General features: G+C 45.7%; 1 protein-coding gene across 2 annotated transcripts in view; it reads left to right on the top strand.

Moving 5' to 3' along the window:
- LOC139263461 (latent-transforming growth factor beta-binding protein 2-like) overlaps positions 1 to 14,367 on the top strand; it is an 857,891-nt gene that overhangs the window by 244,950 nt on the left and 598,574 nt on the right. The window lies entirely within an intron of this gene.

Below are 14,367 nucleotides of genomic sequence, written 5' to 3' on the forward strand. Positions count from 1 at the left end.
GAGAGAGAAAATGGGTAATTATAGAGCGGTTAGCCTGACATCAGTAGTGGGGAAAATGTTGGAATCAATTATTAAAGATGAAATAGCAGCGCATTTGGAAAGCAGCGACAGGATCGGTTCAAGTCAGCATGGATTTATGAAAGGGAAATCATGCTTGACAAGGATGTAACTAGTAGAGTGGACAAGGGAGAACCAGTGGCTGTGGTGTATTTGGACTTACAAAAGGCTTTTGACAAGGTCCCACACAAGAGATTGGTGTGCAAAATTAAAGCACATGGTATTGGGGGTAATGTACTGACGTGGATAGGGAACTGGTTGGCAGACAGGAAGCAGAGAGTCGGGATAAATGGGTCCTTTTCAGAATGGCAGGCAGTGACTAGTGGGGTGTCGCAGGGATCAGTGCTGGGACCCCAGCTATTTACAATATACATTAATGATTTGGATGAAGGAATTGAGTGTAAAATCTCCAAGTTTGCGGATGAGACTAAGTTGGATGGCGGTGTGAGCTGTGAGGAGGATGCTAAGAGGCTGCAGGGTGACTTGGACAGGTTAGGTGAGTGGGAAAATGCATGGCAGATGCTGATAATGTGGATAAATGTGAGGTTATCCACTTTGGGGGCAAAAACTCGAAGGCAGAATACTATCTAAATGGCGACAGATTAGGAAAAGGGGAGGTGCATCAAGACCTGGGTGTCATGGTACATCAGTCATTGAAAGTTGGCATGCAGGTACAGCAGGCGATGAAGAAGGCAAATGGCATTTTAGCCTTCATAGCTAGGGAATTTGAGTATAGGAGCAGGGAGGTCTTACTGCAGTTGTACAGCGCCTTGGTGAGGCCTCACCTGGAATATTGTGTTCAGTTTTGTGTTCTCCTAATCTGAGGAAGGATGTTCTAGCTATTGAGGGAGTGCAGCAAAGGTTCACCATACTGTTTCCTGGGATGGCAGGACTGATATCTGAGGAGAGACTGGATCGACTGGGCCTGTATTCACTGGAGTTTAGAAGGATGAGAGGGGATCTCAAAGAAACACATAACATTCTGACGGGACTAGACAGGTTAGATGCTGGAGGAATGTTCCCGATGTTGGGAAAGTCCAGAATCAGGGGACACAGTCTAAAGATAAGGGGTAAGCCATTTAGGATTGAGATGAGGGGAAACTTCTTCACTCAGAGTTGTTAACCTGTGGAATTCTCTACCGCAGAGAGTTGTTGATGCCAGTTCATTGGATATATTCAAAAAGGAGTTAGTTATGGCCCTTGCGGCTCAAGGGCTCAAGGGGTATGGAGAGAAAGCAGAAAAGGGGTACTGAGGTTAATGATCAGCCACGATCTTATTGAATGGTGGTGCAGGCTCGAAGGGCTGAATGGCCTCCTCCAGCACCTATTTTCTATGTTTTCTATAAGCATGGAGCCAGGCGAGTCCAGTCCCACCCAGCTGGACGACTGTGGAGGCGTGTTAGAAACATAGAAACATAGAAACATAGAACATAGGTGCAGGAGTAGGCCATTCGGCCCTTCTAGCCTGCACCGCCATTCAATGAGTTCATGGCTGAACATTCAACTTCAGTACCCCATTCCTGCTTTCTCACCATACCCCTTGATTCCCCCTAGCAGTAAGGACCTCATCTAACTCCTTTTTGAATATATTTAGTGAATTGGCCTCAACAACTTTCTGTGGTAGAGAATTCCACAGGTTCACCACTCTCTGGGTGAAGAAGTTCCTCCGCATCTCGGTCCTAAATGGCTTACCCCTTATCCTTAGACTGTGACCCCTGGTTCTGGACTTCCCCAACATTGGGAACATTCTTCCTGCATCTAACCTGTCTAACCCCGTCAGAATTTTATATGTTTCTATGAGGTCCCCTCTCATTCTTCTGAACTCCAGTGAATACAAGCCCAGTTGATCCAGTCTTTCTTGATAGGTCAGTCCCGCCATCCCGGGAATCAGTCTGGTGAACCTTCGCTGCACTCCCTCAATAGCAAGAATGTCCTTCCTCAGGTTAGGAGACCAAAACTGTACACAATACTCCAGGTGTGGCCTCACCAATGCCCTGTACAACTGTAGCAACACCTCCCTGCCCCTGTACTCAAATCCCCTTGCTATGAAGGCCAACATGCCATTTGCTTTCTTAACCGCCTGCTGCACCTGCATGCCAACCTTCAATGACTGATGTACCATGACACCCAGGTCTCTTTGCACCTCCCCTTTTCCTAATCTGTCACCATTCAGATAATAGTCTGTCTCTCTGTTTTTACCACCAAAGTGGATAACCTCACATTTATCCACATTATACTTCATCTGCCATGCATTTGCCCACTCACCTAACCTATCCAAGTCGCTCTGCAGCCTCACAGCATCCTCCTCGCAGCTCACACTGCCACCCAACTTAGTGTCATCCGCAAATTTGGAGATACTACATTTAATCCCCTCATCTAAATCATTAATGTACAGTGTAAACAGCTGGGGCCCCAGCACAGAACCTTGCGGTACCCCACTAGTCACTGCCTGCCATTCTGAAAAGTACCCATTTACTCCTACTCTTTGCTTCCTGTCTGACAACCAGTTCTCAATCCATGTCAGTACACTACCCCCAATCCCATGTGCTCTAACTTTGCACATCAATCTCTTGTGTGGGACCTTGTCGAACGCCTTCTGAAAGTCCAAATATACCACATCAACTGGTTCTCCCTTATCCACTCTACTGGAAACATCCTCAAAAAATTCCAGAAGATTTGTCAAGCATGATTTCCCTTTCACAAATCCATGCTGACTTGGACCTATCATGTCACCTCTTTCCAAATGCACTGCTATGACATCCTTAATAATTGATTCCATCATTTTACCCACTACCGATGTCAGGCTGACCGGTCTATAATTCCCTGTTTTCTCTCTCCCTCCTTTTTTAAAAAGTGGGGTTACATTGGCTACCCTCCACTCCATAGGAACTGATCCAGAGTCAATGGAATGTTGGAAAATGACTGTCAACGCATCCACTATTTCCAAGGCCACCTCCTTAAGTACTCTGGGATGCAGTCCATCAGGCCCTGGGGATTTATCGGCCTTCAATCCCATCAATTTCCCCAACACAATTTCCCGGCTAATAAGGATTTCCCTCAGTTCCTCCTCCTTACTAGACCCCCCGACCCCTTTTATAACCGGAAGGTTGTTCGTGTCCTCCTTCGTGAATACCGAACCAAAGTACTTGTTCAATTGGTCCGCCATTTCTTTGTTCCCCGTTATGACTTCCCCTGATTCTGACTGCAGGGGACCTACATTTGTCTTTACTAACCTTTTTCTCTTTACATATCTATAGAAACTTTTGCAATCCGTCTTAATGTTCCCTGCAAGCTTCTTCTCATACTCCATTTTCCCTGCCCTAATCAAACCCTTTGTCCTCCTCTGCTGAGGTGTTGGACAAGGATAGAGTGGTCAACCGTGTCAAAGGCTGCAGACAAGTCAAGAAGGACGAGGAGGGATAGTTTGCCTTTGTCACAGTCACAAATTAGGTAATTTGTAACTTTGATGGGAGCCGTTTCAGTACTGTGGCAGGCGCGGAAACTGGATTGGAGGAATTCAAACATGGAATTGCGGGAAAGATGGGCACGGATTTGGGAGACAACAATTCGTTCAAGAACTTTGGAGAGGAAAGGGAGGTTGGAGATGAGGCGGTAGTTTACAAAGACGGAAGAATTGAGGGTTGTTTTTTTGAGGAGAGGGGTGATGATGGCAGATTTGAGAGAAGGGGGCTGGGGGGACAGTAGCTGAGGAGAGCGAACCATTAACCATGTAAGCTAACATGGGAGCTCGAAAAAGAAGTTGGGTGTTCAGCAATTTGGTGGGAATAGGGTCATGGGCGCAGGAAGTAGATCTCGTGGACCTGTACAATAGGGACAGTCTGCACTTGGGCAGGACTGGAACTGATGTCCTGGGGGTAACATTTGCAAATGCAGTTCAGGAGTGTTTAAACTAATATGGTAGGGGGATGGGAACCTATGCAGCGAGACAGGACGAAGTAATATGGAGTCAGAAACAGATGGTAGAAAGGTAAAAAGCAATAGTGGAAGGCCGAGTAAACAAAGACCAGAAACAAAAAGGGCCACACTACATCATAATTCTAAAAGGACAAAGAGTGTTAAAAAAACAAGCCTGAAGGCTTTGTGTCTTAATGCAAGGAGTATCCGTAATAAGGTGGATGAATTAACTGCAAATAGATGTTAACAGATATGATGTGATTGGGATTTCAGAGACGTGGCTCCAGGATGGTCAGGGCTGGGAACTCAACATCCAAGAGTATTCAACATTCAGGAAGGATAGAATAAAAGGAACAGGAGGTGGGGTAGCATTGCTGCTTAAAGAGGAGATTAATGAAATAGTTAGGAATGACATTAGCTTGGATGATGTGGAATCTATATGGGTAGAGCTGCAGAACACCAAAGGGCAAAAAACGTTCGTGGGAGTTGTGTACAGACCTCCAAACAGTAGTGGTGATGTTGGGGAGGGCATCAAACAGGAAATTAGGGGTGCATGCAATCAAGGTGCAGCAGTTATCATGGGAGACTTTAATATGCATATAGATTGGGCTAACCAAACTGGAAGCAATACGGTGGAGGAGGATTTCCTGGTGTGCATAAGGGATGGTTTTCTAGACCAATATGTTGAGGAACCAACCAGGGGGGAGGCCATCTTAGACTGGGTGCTGTGTAATGAGAGAGGATTAATTAACAATCTCGTTGTGCAAGGCCTCTTGAGGAAGAGTGACCATAATATGGTGGAATTCTACATTAGGATGGAGAATGAAACAATTAATTCAGAGACCATGGTCCAGAACTTAAAGAAGGGTAACTTTGAAGGTATGAGGCGTGAATTGGCTAGGATAGATTGGCGAATAATACTTAAGGGGTTGACTGTGGATGGGCAATGGCAGACATTTAGAGACTGCATGGATGAACTCCAACAATTGTACATCCCTGTCTGGCGTAAAAATAAAAAAGGGGAGGTGGCTCAACCGTGGCTATCAAGGAAAATCAGGGATAGTATTAAAGCCAAGGAAGTGGCATACAAATTGGCCAGAAATAGCAGCGAACCTGGGGACTGGGAGAAATTTAGAACTCAGTAGAGGAGGACAAAGGATTTGATTAGGGCAGGGAAAATAGAGTATGAGAGGAAGCTTGCAGGGATCATTAAGACGGATTGCAAAAGCTTCCATAGATATGTAAAGAGAAAAAGGTTCGTGAAGGCAAACGTAGGTCCCCTGCAGTCAGAATCAGGGGAAGTCATAACTGGGAACAAAGAAATGGCAGACCAATTGAATAAGTACTTTGGTTCGGTATTCACTAAGGAGGACACAAACAACCTTCCGGATATAAAAGGGGTCAGAGGGTCTAGTAAGAAGGAGGAACTGAGGGAAATCCTTATTAGTCGGAAATTGTGTTGGGGAAATTGATGGGATTGAAGGCCGATAAATCTCCAGGATCTGATGGACTGCATCCCACAGTACTTAAGGAGGTGGCCTTAGAAATAGCGGATGCATTGACAGTCATTTTCCAACATTCGATAGACTCTGGATCAGTTCCTATGGAATGGAGGGTAGCCAGTGTAACCCCACTTTTTAAAAAAGGAGGGCGAGAGAAAACAGGGAATTATCTATGAGCTTGGAAAGGTCATGAGTGGAGATCGGAGAGAAACTGGAGAAAGATGTGAGGTCCCGGCGAGGGCAGGGGGATCATAGAAACATAGAAAATAGGTGCAGGAGTCGGCCATTCGGCCCGTCGAGCCTGCACCGCCATTCAATGAGTTCATGGCTGAACATGCAACTTCAGTACCCCATTCCTGCTTTCTCGTCATACCCCTTGATCCACCTAGTAGTAAGGACTACATCTAACTCCTTTTTGAATATATTTAGTGAATTGGCCTGAACAACTTTCTGTGGTAGAGAATTCCACAGGTTCACCACTCTCTGGGTGAAGAAGTTTCTCCTCATCTCGGTCCTAAATGGCTTACCCCTTATCCTTAGGCTGTGACCCCTGGTTCTGGACTTCCCAACATTGGGAACATTCTTCCTGTATCTAACCAGTCAGAATTTTAAATGTTTCTATGAGATCCCCTCTCATTCGTCTGAACTCCAGTGAATACAAGCCCAGTTGATCCAGTCTTCCTTGATATGTCAGTCCCGCCATCCTGGGAATCAGTCTGGTGAACCTTCGCTGCTCTCCCTCAATAGCAAGAACGTCTTTCCTCAAGTTAGGAGACTAAAACTGTACACAATATTCAAGGTGTGGCCTCATCAAGGCCCTGTACAACTGTAGTAACACCTCCCTGCCCCTGTACTCAAATCCCCTTGCTATGAAGGCCAACATGCCATTTGCTTTCTTAACCACCTGCTGTACCTGCATGCTAACCTTCAATGACTGATGTACCATGACACCCAGGTCTCGTTGCACCTCCCCTTTTCCTAATCTGTCACCATTCAGATAATAGTCTGTCTCTCTGTTTTTACCACTAAAGTGGATAACCTCACATTTATCCACATTATACTTCATCTGCCATGCATTTTCCCACCCTCCTAACCTATCCAAGTCATTCTGCAGCCTCATAGCATCCTCCTCGCAGCTCACAGTGCCACCCAACTTAGTGTCATCTTTGGATAAAGTTTTTCCCGGTGGGCTAGGGTCTGTAAGGTAAGAGGTAGAGGCGGCCAAACGGATGGTCTCAATCTTCGAGACAAAAGTCCATGAGCTCCTCACACTTATTGCCAAAGGTGAGGTTGGAGACTCTGGAGAGTGGCTTAAAATGACGGTTAGCAGTGGAGAATAGAAGAATACATTCTTGATGGAGCATTTTATTAATGGTGTAAAGTTAAAAAATAACGTGTGACTTATTTCAGTTAACCACTTCAAAATTATTGTGTTGAAGGATTATTCTAAGTTATTTGGTTGAACATATTTCCTGATGGGTCAGCATTACCCATTGTAACATTGTTAACGGTAGGTTTGTTTATAAAGGACAAACAAAATGTTTGCATTTATGTAGCACATTTAATGTAAAGAACGTCGCAAGGCAATTCACAGATAGGCAATGAGAAGGAGCTTTTTTTACATAAATGGAAAGTGAATAAATTGAGTGCACATAAGCTCGACGTCCAAGTGCCTAAGTCACCCAATGCACTCTTCTTTTGTTTGGTAGTAGCAAATCAAATGTCACTTTCTAAGTTGGATATCCAGGCCAAAGCTTCTGATGTAATTGTGTGGTTGTGCTCCAGAGTCTGATTAGGAGCTTTAATCTTCCATCAATGGAGAAGGTGGCAGCATCTACCATGACCAGTTCTGAAGTGGTTGATGGTTGTCCACTGTTTGCGAGAAAAGTTTGATCCTTCAGTTTGTATTGTGGGGTCCTCTTTAAGGAATCCATTCTATATGTCACAGTTCTTGCAAGCATTTGGCCATTGGTCATCAAGGCTGAGGAGAGATCCTTGAAGGGCTTCAGCGATGGTCCAAAATGGCCTTCCAGATTTGAGATGGGTTGGTGGTAGGTTGTTCAAGTTGGCCTGGATCGGCATTCTTTGCTGGTGTAGCGGTTGTATTCTCTGGAGACTGCATATTCATGGCGTAGGTGTGATGGTGTGATGTTTGCAACCACGGGGAGCCAGGGTATTGGTGTCAATAAAAGCGTACCAGTGATAATTCTCATAGTAAAATTCAGTTGGACATCAGCGGATTTGACATGCGGACTTGATAGCCATGCTGGAGAGCAGTACTCCGCTGTAGAGTACACCAGGGCGAGTGCTGCCGTACGGAGAGTTTGAGCGCCTGCTCGCCTTGTGCATCCGGCAAGTTTCTGGATCAAATTGACCCTACTCTTTAGTTTCTTCCCAAGGTCCTGGAGATGTTGTCTATATATGACTCCTAAATGGGAGGGTTTTTTGGCATCATTTACCTCTGCGCCGCAAAAGGAGACTTTCAATGCTTGGTTTGCTTGATGGGTATTGAAGTGGAACGTCGAGGTGATAGTCTTTTGCAGGTTTGGCCAAAGTTGGTATCGGCGGAAGTCGGCCTCCATCCTCTGTAAATCGCAGGTCAGGGTTTCCTCGGTGATGGACAGATTTGTGTTTTGCGTGGCCAAGGCAATGTCATTAGTGTATATGAACTTGTGGGATTCTGTTTCGGGCAGGTCACTGGTGTAACCGTTGAATAACACGGGTTCCAGAACAGAACCCTGTGGGGAATCTATTGTTCAATGCGCTATATCTGCTCTTCTGAGTGCCAGAATACACATGGAAGTGTCGTTGCTAAGCATGGAGTTGAGAAGATGGATTGTTGTTCTGCTGGGTAAAATGGTGGAGAGCTTGAAAAGCAGCCCATGCTTCCAAACTGTGTCATACGCTGCTGACGGGTCCATGAGTGCTATGGTGGTCATGAGCTGGCGCTGGAAGCTTGCTTTGATGTGCGTTGTTAAAGCTACCACTTGCTCACAGCAGTTACGGCCGATCCAGAAGCCCACTTTCTCCTTCTGGTTGGCTCGATGATGGGGTGGGGGGGCTAGTCTGTGGAGTAGTAGCCTCTTCAGCGTTAATCTTGTATTTCAGGGAAATAGGGATAGGCAATAAATCCTAGCCTTGCCAGCCACATTCACATCCCGAGAATGAATAATAAAAAGAGCACTTTTATATAGTAACATCGTTGTGTTTTGTGCAGAAGACCATTGCTCCATTTCGCATGCCCTTGCAAACCTCCCATTAAGTTCCTTACTGTAATTTGGGAACGTTACGCTGTTTTCTAATAGGAATTCACACAGACTTTTTTTTTTAAAAGGTAATGTTTATTTGTTCCATGACCCCCACTGATGATCTGTTCCACAACTGTATTACTCTCTCTCCAAATATATGTCACCCTTAACTTTAAACTGGAGGGATAATTCTGTGATCCAGCGCTCTCAGTGGAGAATGGCTCTTAGAGAGCTGAATTCCCTGCCAGGAGTGTCGGATAGCAGGATCATCACACTTTGTGTTCCCCTGTTCTTGAATCCTGTGCCTGACAGGAACATTTTCCGGGATGCTAATTCTCTTTGCCATGAAAGTGTTAAATACATCTATCAAGTCTTCTCTCCTTTTCTAAGCTAAATTAGTGAGGAGATTGGACTTCTCAAAAGTAATAAGGGAGGCTACACGTCTGCAAGAATTCTAAGATAACAGGGATGGATGTGTATCCCACTACTCCATTGGTATAATATATCGGCAAATCAAATCATTGCGCTGCTTTGTGATGCGCAGTTTTCCAAGAAGATGGCACCTTAACGAACAGTGTTTGTTTTTTTTTATATCCTCTGTATAAAAGTTTTCAATGACTTTAAATCTCCCATGTCGTCTTTGTTAATGCAAACACACTATTTACATACAGTTTTGAATTTACAAGCCAGCAATTTTGTGATGACAGTGTCACTATAAAAACATCCAAAAGTCACCATCATCACCATAGGCAGTCCCTCGGAATCGAGGAATACTTGATTCCACTCCTAGAGTGAGTTCTTTGGTGGCTGAATAGTCCAATACGGGAGCCACAGACCCTGTCACACGCGGGACAGACATTCGTCGGGGGAAGAGGGGGTGGGACTGATTTACCACATGCTCCTTCCGCCACCTGCGCCTGACCTCTTCAAACTCGCGGCGTTGAGATTCGAAGAGCTCAACGTCCTTCTGGATGCACTTTCTCCACCTCGGGCGGACTTCAGCCAGGGACTCCCAGGTGTCAGTGGTGATGTCACAATTCACCAGGGAGGCTTTGAGGGTGTCCTTGTAATGTTTCCGCTGCCCGCCTTTGGCTCGATTGTCGTGAAGGAGCTCTGCATAGAGCAATTGCTTAGGGAGTCTCGTGTCTAGCAAGCGAACTATGTGGCCTGCCCAGCAAAACTGATTGAGTGTGGTCAGTGCTTCAATGCTGGGGATGTTAGCTTGGGTGAGGACACTGATGTTGGTGCGCCTGTCCTCCCAGGGGATTTGCAGGATCTTTCGGAGACATCGTTGGTGATATATCTCCAGCGACTTTGTGTCTTCTGTACATCGTCCATGCATCTGATCCATACAGGGGGGGCGGGTATTACTACAGCCCTGTAGACCATGAGCTTGGTGGTAGGATATGAAGGCCCGCTAGAGTGGACCTAACTACAGAACCAGTGGGAAGTTGCTCAACCTACGCCGCCTCCAGGCCAGGTCTAAGATTACCCTAACCTCTGTCATTGAGCTGTAGTACGCGGACGACGCCCGCGTCTGCGCACATTCTGTGACTATATCCTGGAGTTCAGCCTATGTATTCACCAAGGCATACGCTTAACATCCGTAAGACAGAAGTCCTTCACCAGCCTGTCCTCGCCGCACAGCACTGCCCTCCAGTCATCAAGATTCATTGCGTGACCCTCGACAACGTGGACCATTTCCCAAATCTCGGGAGCCTCCTATTAACAAAGGCAGACATTGATGCGGAGATTCAACATCGCTTCCAGTGCACCAGTGCAGCCTTCGGCCGTCTGAGGAAGAGAGTTTTCGAAGACCAGGCCCTCCAATCTACCACCAAGCTCATGGTCTACAGGGCTATAGTAATACCTGCCCTCCTGTATGGATCAGAGGCATGAATGATGTATAGAAGGCACCTCAAGTCACTGGAAATACATCACCAATGATGTCTCCGCAGGATCCTGCAAATCCCTTGGGAGGACAGGCGTACCAACATCAGTACCAACATCATCCGGGCTAACATCCCCAGTATTGAAGCACTGACCACACTCGATCAGCTCCGCTGGGCAGGCCACATAGTTCGCATGCCAGACATGCCAAACAAATGCTCTATTGGAGCTCCTTCATGGCAAACGAGCCAAAGATGGGCAGCGACAGCGTTACAAGGACACCCTCAAAGCCTCCCTGGTAAAGTGCGACATCACCACTGACACCTGGGAGACCCTGACTGAAGACCGCCCTAGGTGGAGAAAGTGCATCCGGGAGAGCGTTGAGCTCTTCGAGTCTCAACGCCGAGAACATGAAGAGGTCAAGTGCAGGCAGCGGAAGGAACGCGTGGCAAACCAGTCCCACCCACCCCTTCCCTCAACGAATGTCTGTCCCACCTGTAGCAGGGTCCTGAACTGGACTGTTCAGCAACCAAAGAACTCACTTTAGGAGTGGAAGCAAGTCTTCCTCGATTCCGAGGGACTGCCTATGATGATGATGATGATGGGCTTGTCAACATTGGCTAAATTCTTTATTTCTTGAATGATCAACAGTGTAATTAAATAGGAAAAATTAAGCAGTTTGAATTAGATTGTTGCCTTTTATTCTGTCTCATTAAATCCAAACCAGGTGATGTAGAGCTGGAATTAAGGTTTCGTAGCTTCAGGCAACTCTGTCAGTTTTGCCACTTGATAATTAAATGCTTTGCTGGATACTTCTTTGTCTTCTGTCAACATATATCAATGCAATAATATGTTCCAGCTATTTTTTCCAAAAACTGGAACTGCAGCCTACTAGTTGCCCTGTGTGATTTCAAAATGTGTGAAGTTTTGATTTTGTCTTTAAATTCTAGTAAGCAGTATATTATTACGAACCTTAATTTCCTTTTTAAATTGTATACTGCTGAGTTTTATCAGCACTTTTTGCTTCAGCTTGGAGGGAAGAGATGATTTTGGGCTACAGAAAAGAGGTACATTTCTTAAATATTTTTATCCCTCATCTCCACTCTACCCAATTGAGTGCTCCATCTAGCAGCCTGACCAAGGACCAGCGAAACTTGCTTCAGTTTAAATATAAGTTAGAGTGAAATTCAAACTCTGGGCTCTCTGGAGTAAGAGTTTACCTTTAGGGATGGCTACCTCCTGTATTGCGATTTTAAAATAGATGGGACAGATTCAAGAATGGTCAGCTCTGAGAGTGCACCCATGCTTGTCAGAAGAGTACGATGTTGAATCAGTTAAGCAGGCGAAGACTAAATTCAGTGCCATGAAAAATTTCCTTTTTTCTTTCAGCCTTGCTGCAAGCGTACTAATGCCTTATTATACCAAGTAATTTGAGTCAGTCATATGCAAATTGGCTCTGTACAAAAGTTTGTGGTTTAGATTCTTTGGGCTGGATTTTAGGCTTTTCTGTTTTCGGGTGAAAACGGAGGTGGGGCGGGAAAGTTACCGGCCGGGAATAGTTTGCGCTTTGGAAAGGAAGTTTTGGCAAGTGGGCCCTGCATCAGTGGGTGCAGCGCGAATGGGAGGGGTTGTACACTTTTCGTGGTGCAAAAATGGGAAACTCGCAAACTAAATTGCCAGGCCTTGTGCGCTCCGAGAGAGGCCTAGTAGGGGAGAGGGAAAAAAAAACCTCAAACAAAAACCCCACAAAAACATTCCCGAAACATTGCCCATGCCACCACAACACAAATCACTAAAAAATCACTTACTTTTGTAATACTTTAACTTCCTCTGCGGCGCCAGCTATGCTGGACCGTACTGATTTCCCAGGTGGTCATTGTGGATGCACTTCCGGCGGACGGGTCGGGGTAAAGTCCAAACTCCTGCCGGTGTCGCAATGAGAGGCGTTGCACATTCGGCGCAGCTCTTCAGCACCGCTGCGAAAATGGACCGGAGGATCGCGATGGGGCGCAGGAGACCTGAATGCTGCCTTTCACGCCGCTCCAGGGCAAAACCCGGAGCGCAAAGGACTGGAAAATCCGGTCCTATGTAATTCTATTAGTGCTGTATAAAACAGACACAACAACAAATATAACTTGTATTTATATAGCGCCTTTAATGTAGTAAAACATCCCAAGGTGCTTCACAGGAGTATTGAAGACAAAAAAATTTGATATCAAGCCACAAAAGGAGAAATTAGGGCAGATAACCAAATGTTTGGTCAAAGAGATAGGTTCGGGCAGGAAAGTGGAGCTGAGTCCATGATCAGACCGTCCATGATCAGACCAGCCATGATCTTATTGAATGATGGAGCAGGCTTCAGGGGCCAAATGGCCTACTGCTCCTATTTCTTATGTTCTTAAGGAATGTCTTCAAAGAGGAAAGAGAGGCAGAGATGTTTAGACAGGGAATTCCAGAGTTTAGGGCCTAGGCAATTAAAACAAGGGATGCTCAAGTGAACAGAATTAGAGGAGCACCGATATTTTTGAGGGTTGTGGGGCTGGAGGTGTTTATAGAGATAGGGAGGGGTGAGGCCATTGAGGGATTTGAAAACCAGGATGAGAATTTTGAATTCGGGGCATCGCTTAACTAGTAAATTGGTGCGAGTTGGGACATGGGCAGCCAAGTTTTGGATGACCTCAAGCTTATGTAGGGTAGAACGTGGGCGACCAGCAGGATTGCATTGGAATCGTCAAGTCTAGAGGTAACCAAGGCATGGATGAGGATTTCAACAGCAAATGAGCTGAGGCAAGGGCGGAGACGGGTAGATACACTATAGTTTTGTGGTCTTGGGCATATTTGTTGGTCTTGCTACTGTTGGTTACAAATGTCGATATTAAAAAAAAAATTGCCTTATTTGATATCTTGATTGGAATTTGAATGCATCATTTCCAAATTTTTGCTTTGAAAGATTTTCCACCATTCCTTTCCTAGCAAACTTGTGATAAGCTGCTTATTTCACCTGTAGCAAACAAAGAGGTCTGCATGGGAATTCCTTTGGCATTCCAATGGCACTCCTAATTTTGGATAAGGGAGAGGAGTTTCTGTGGAGGCAAGAAAGGCATGTGCCCTTACATCTGAGGCATTTGGCATCCACTTGTCCTTGCCCCAGATGTCTATGTACAACTACTTGGGTATTTCCAAAGATTCTTGACATTGTACCAGTACCTCATCCTCACTCAATTATGCTGTTCCCTCAAGTGAGATCTGACAATTTGTCTGTCATTGGACACGCACTGTTATTTTGTAAGATGTATATTTTGTGCCCTAGTCTGATCAGTTCAAAGAAACCCTGAGTGCTTTCTCTTCACATTGGCAGCAAAAAGTTTCCGCTGCCTTGCTGAGATGGAGGGGATGCTACAAGATGGATGTGGACCTGTACCTCTGTGTTGCATCATTAAATTGACCTGTAGCTGTTGACGGGTCATCTTTTACTGTCCTGGCTACCTGCTCCCGCTCTCTAACTGGCAGCTCAGTCTTTTGAGGGGGACAAAATGTGATACTATCCTGGGAGCAAGTGCTGCCTCCTCATGCCAGCAGCATTGTTTAGGAGAGGATGTCCTGGAGTGCCAACCATGACAACCCTCCTCACTCCCAACTCCTGTAAAAGCACATCTACTTCAGCAGCCATCAAACAAGGGGCAGTGGTGCTTTCCCAGTTTCCCACAGATTCAATTTCATGCTTCTACATTAGGTTTCCCATTTTCCACCCATCA

This window comes from Pristiophorus japonicus, chromosome 4, assembly GCF_044704955.1.
Source record: "Pristiophorus japonicus isolate sPriJap1 chromosome 4, sPriJap1.hap1, whole genome shotgun sequence".
NCBI classification, from domain to species: domain Eukaryota; kingdom Metazoa; phylum Chordata; class Chondrichthyes; family Pristiophoridae; genus Pristiophorus; species Pristiophorus japonicus.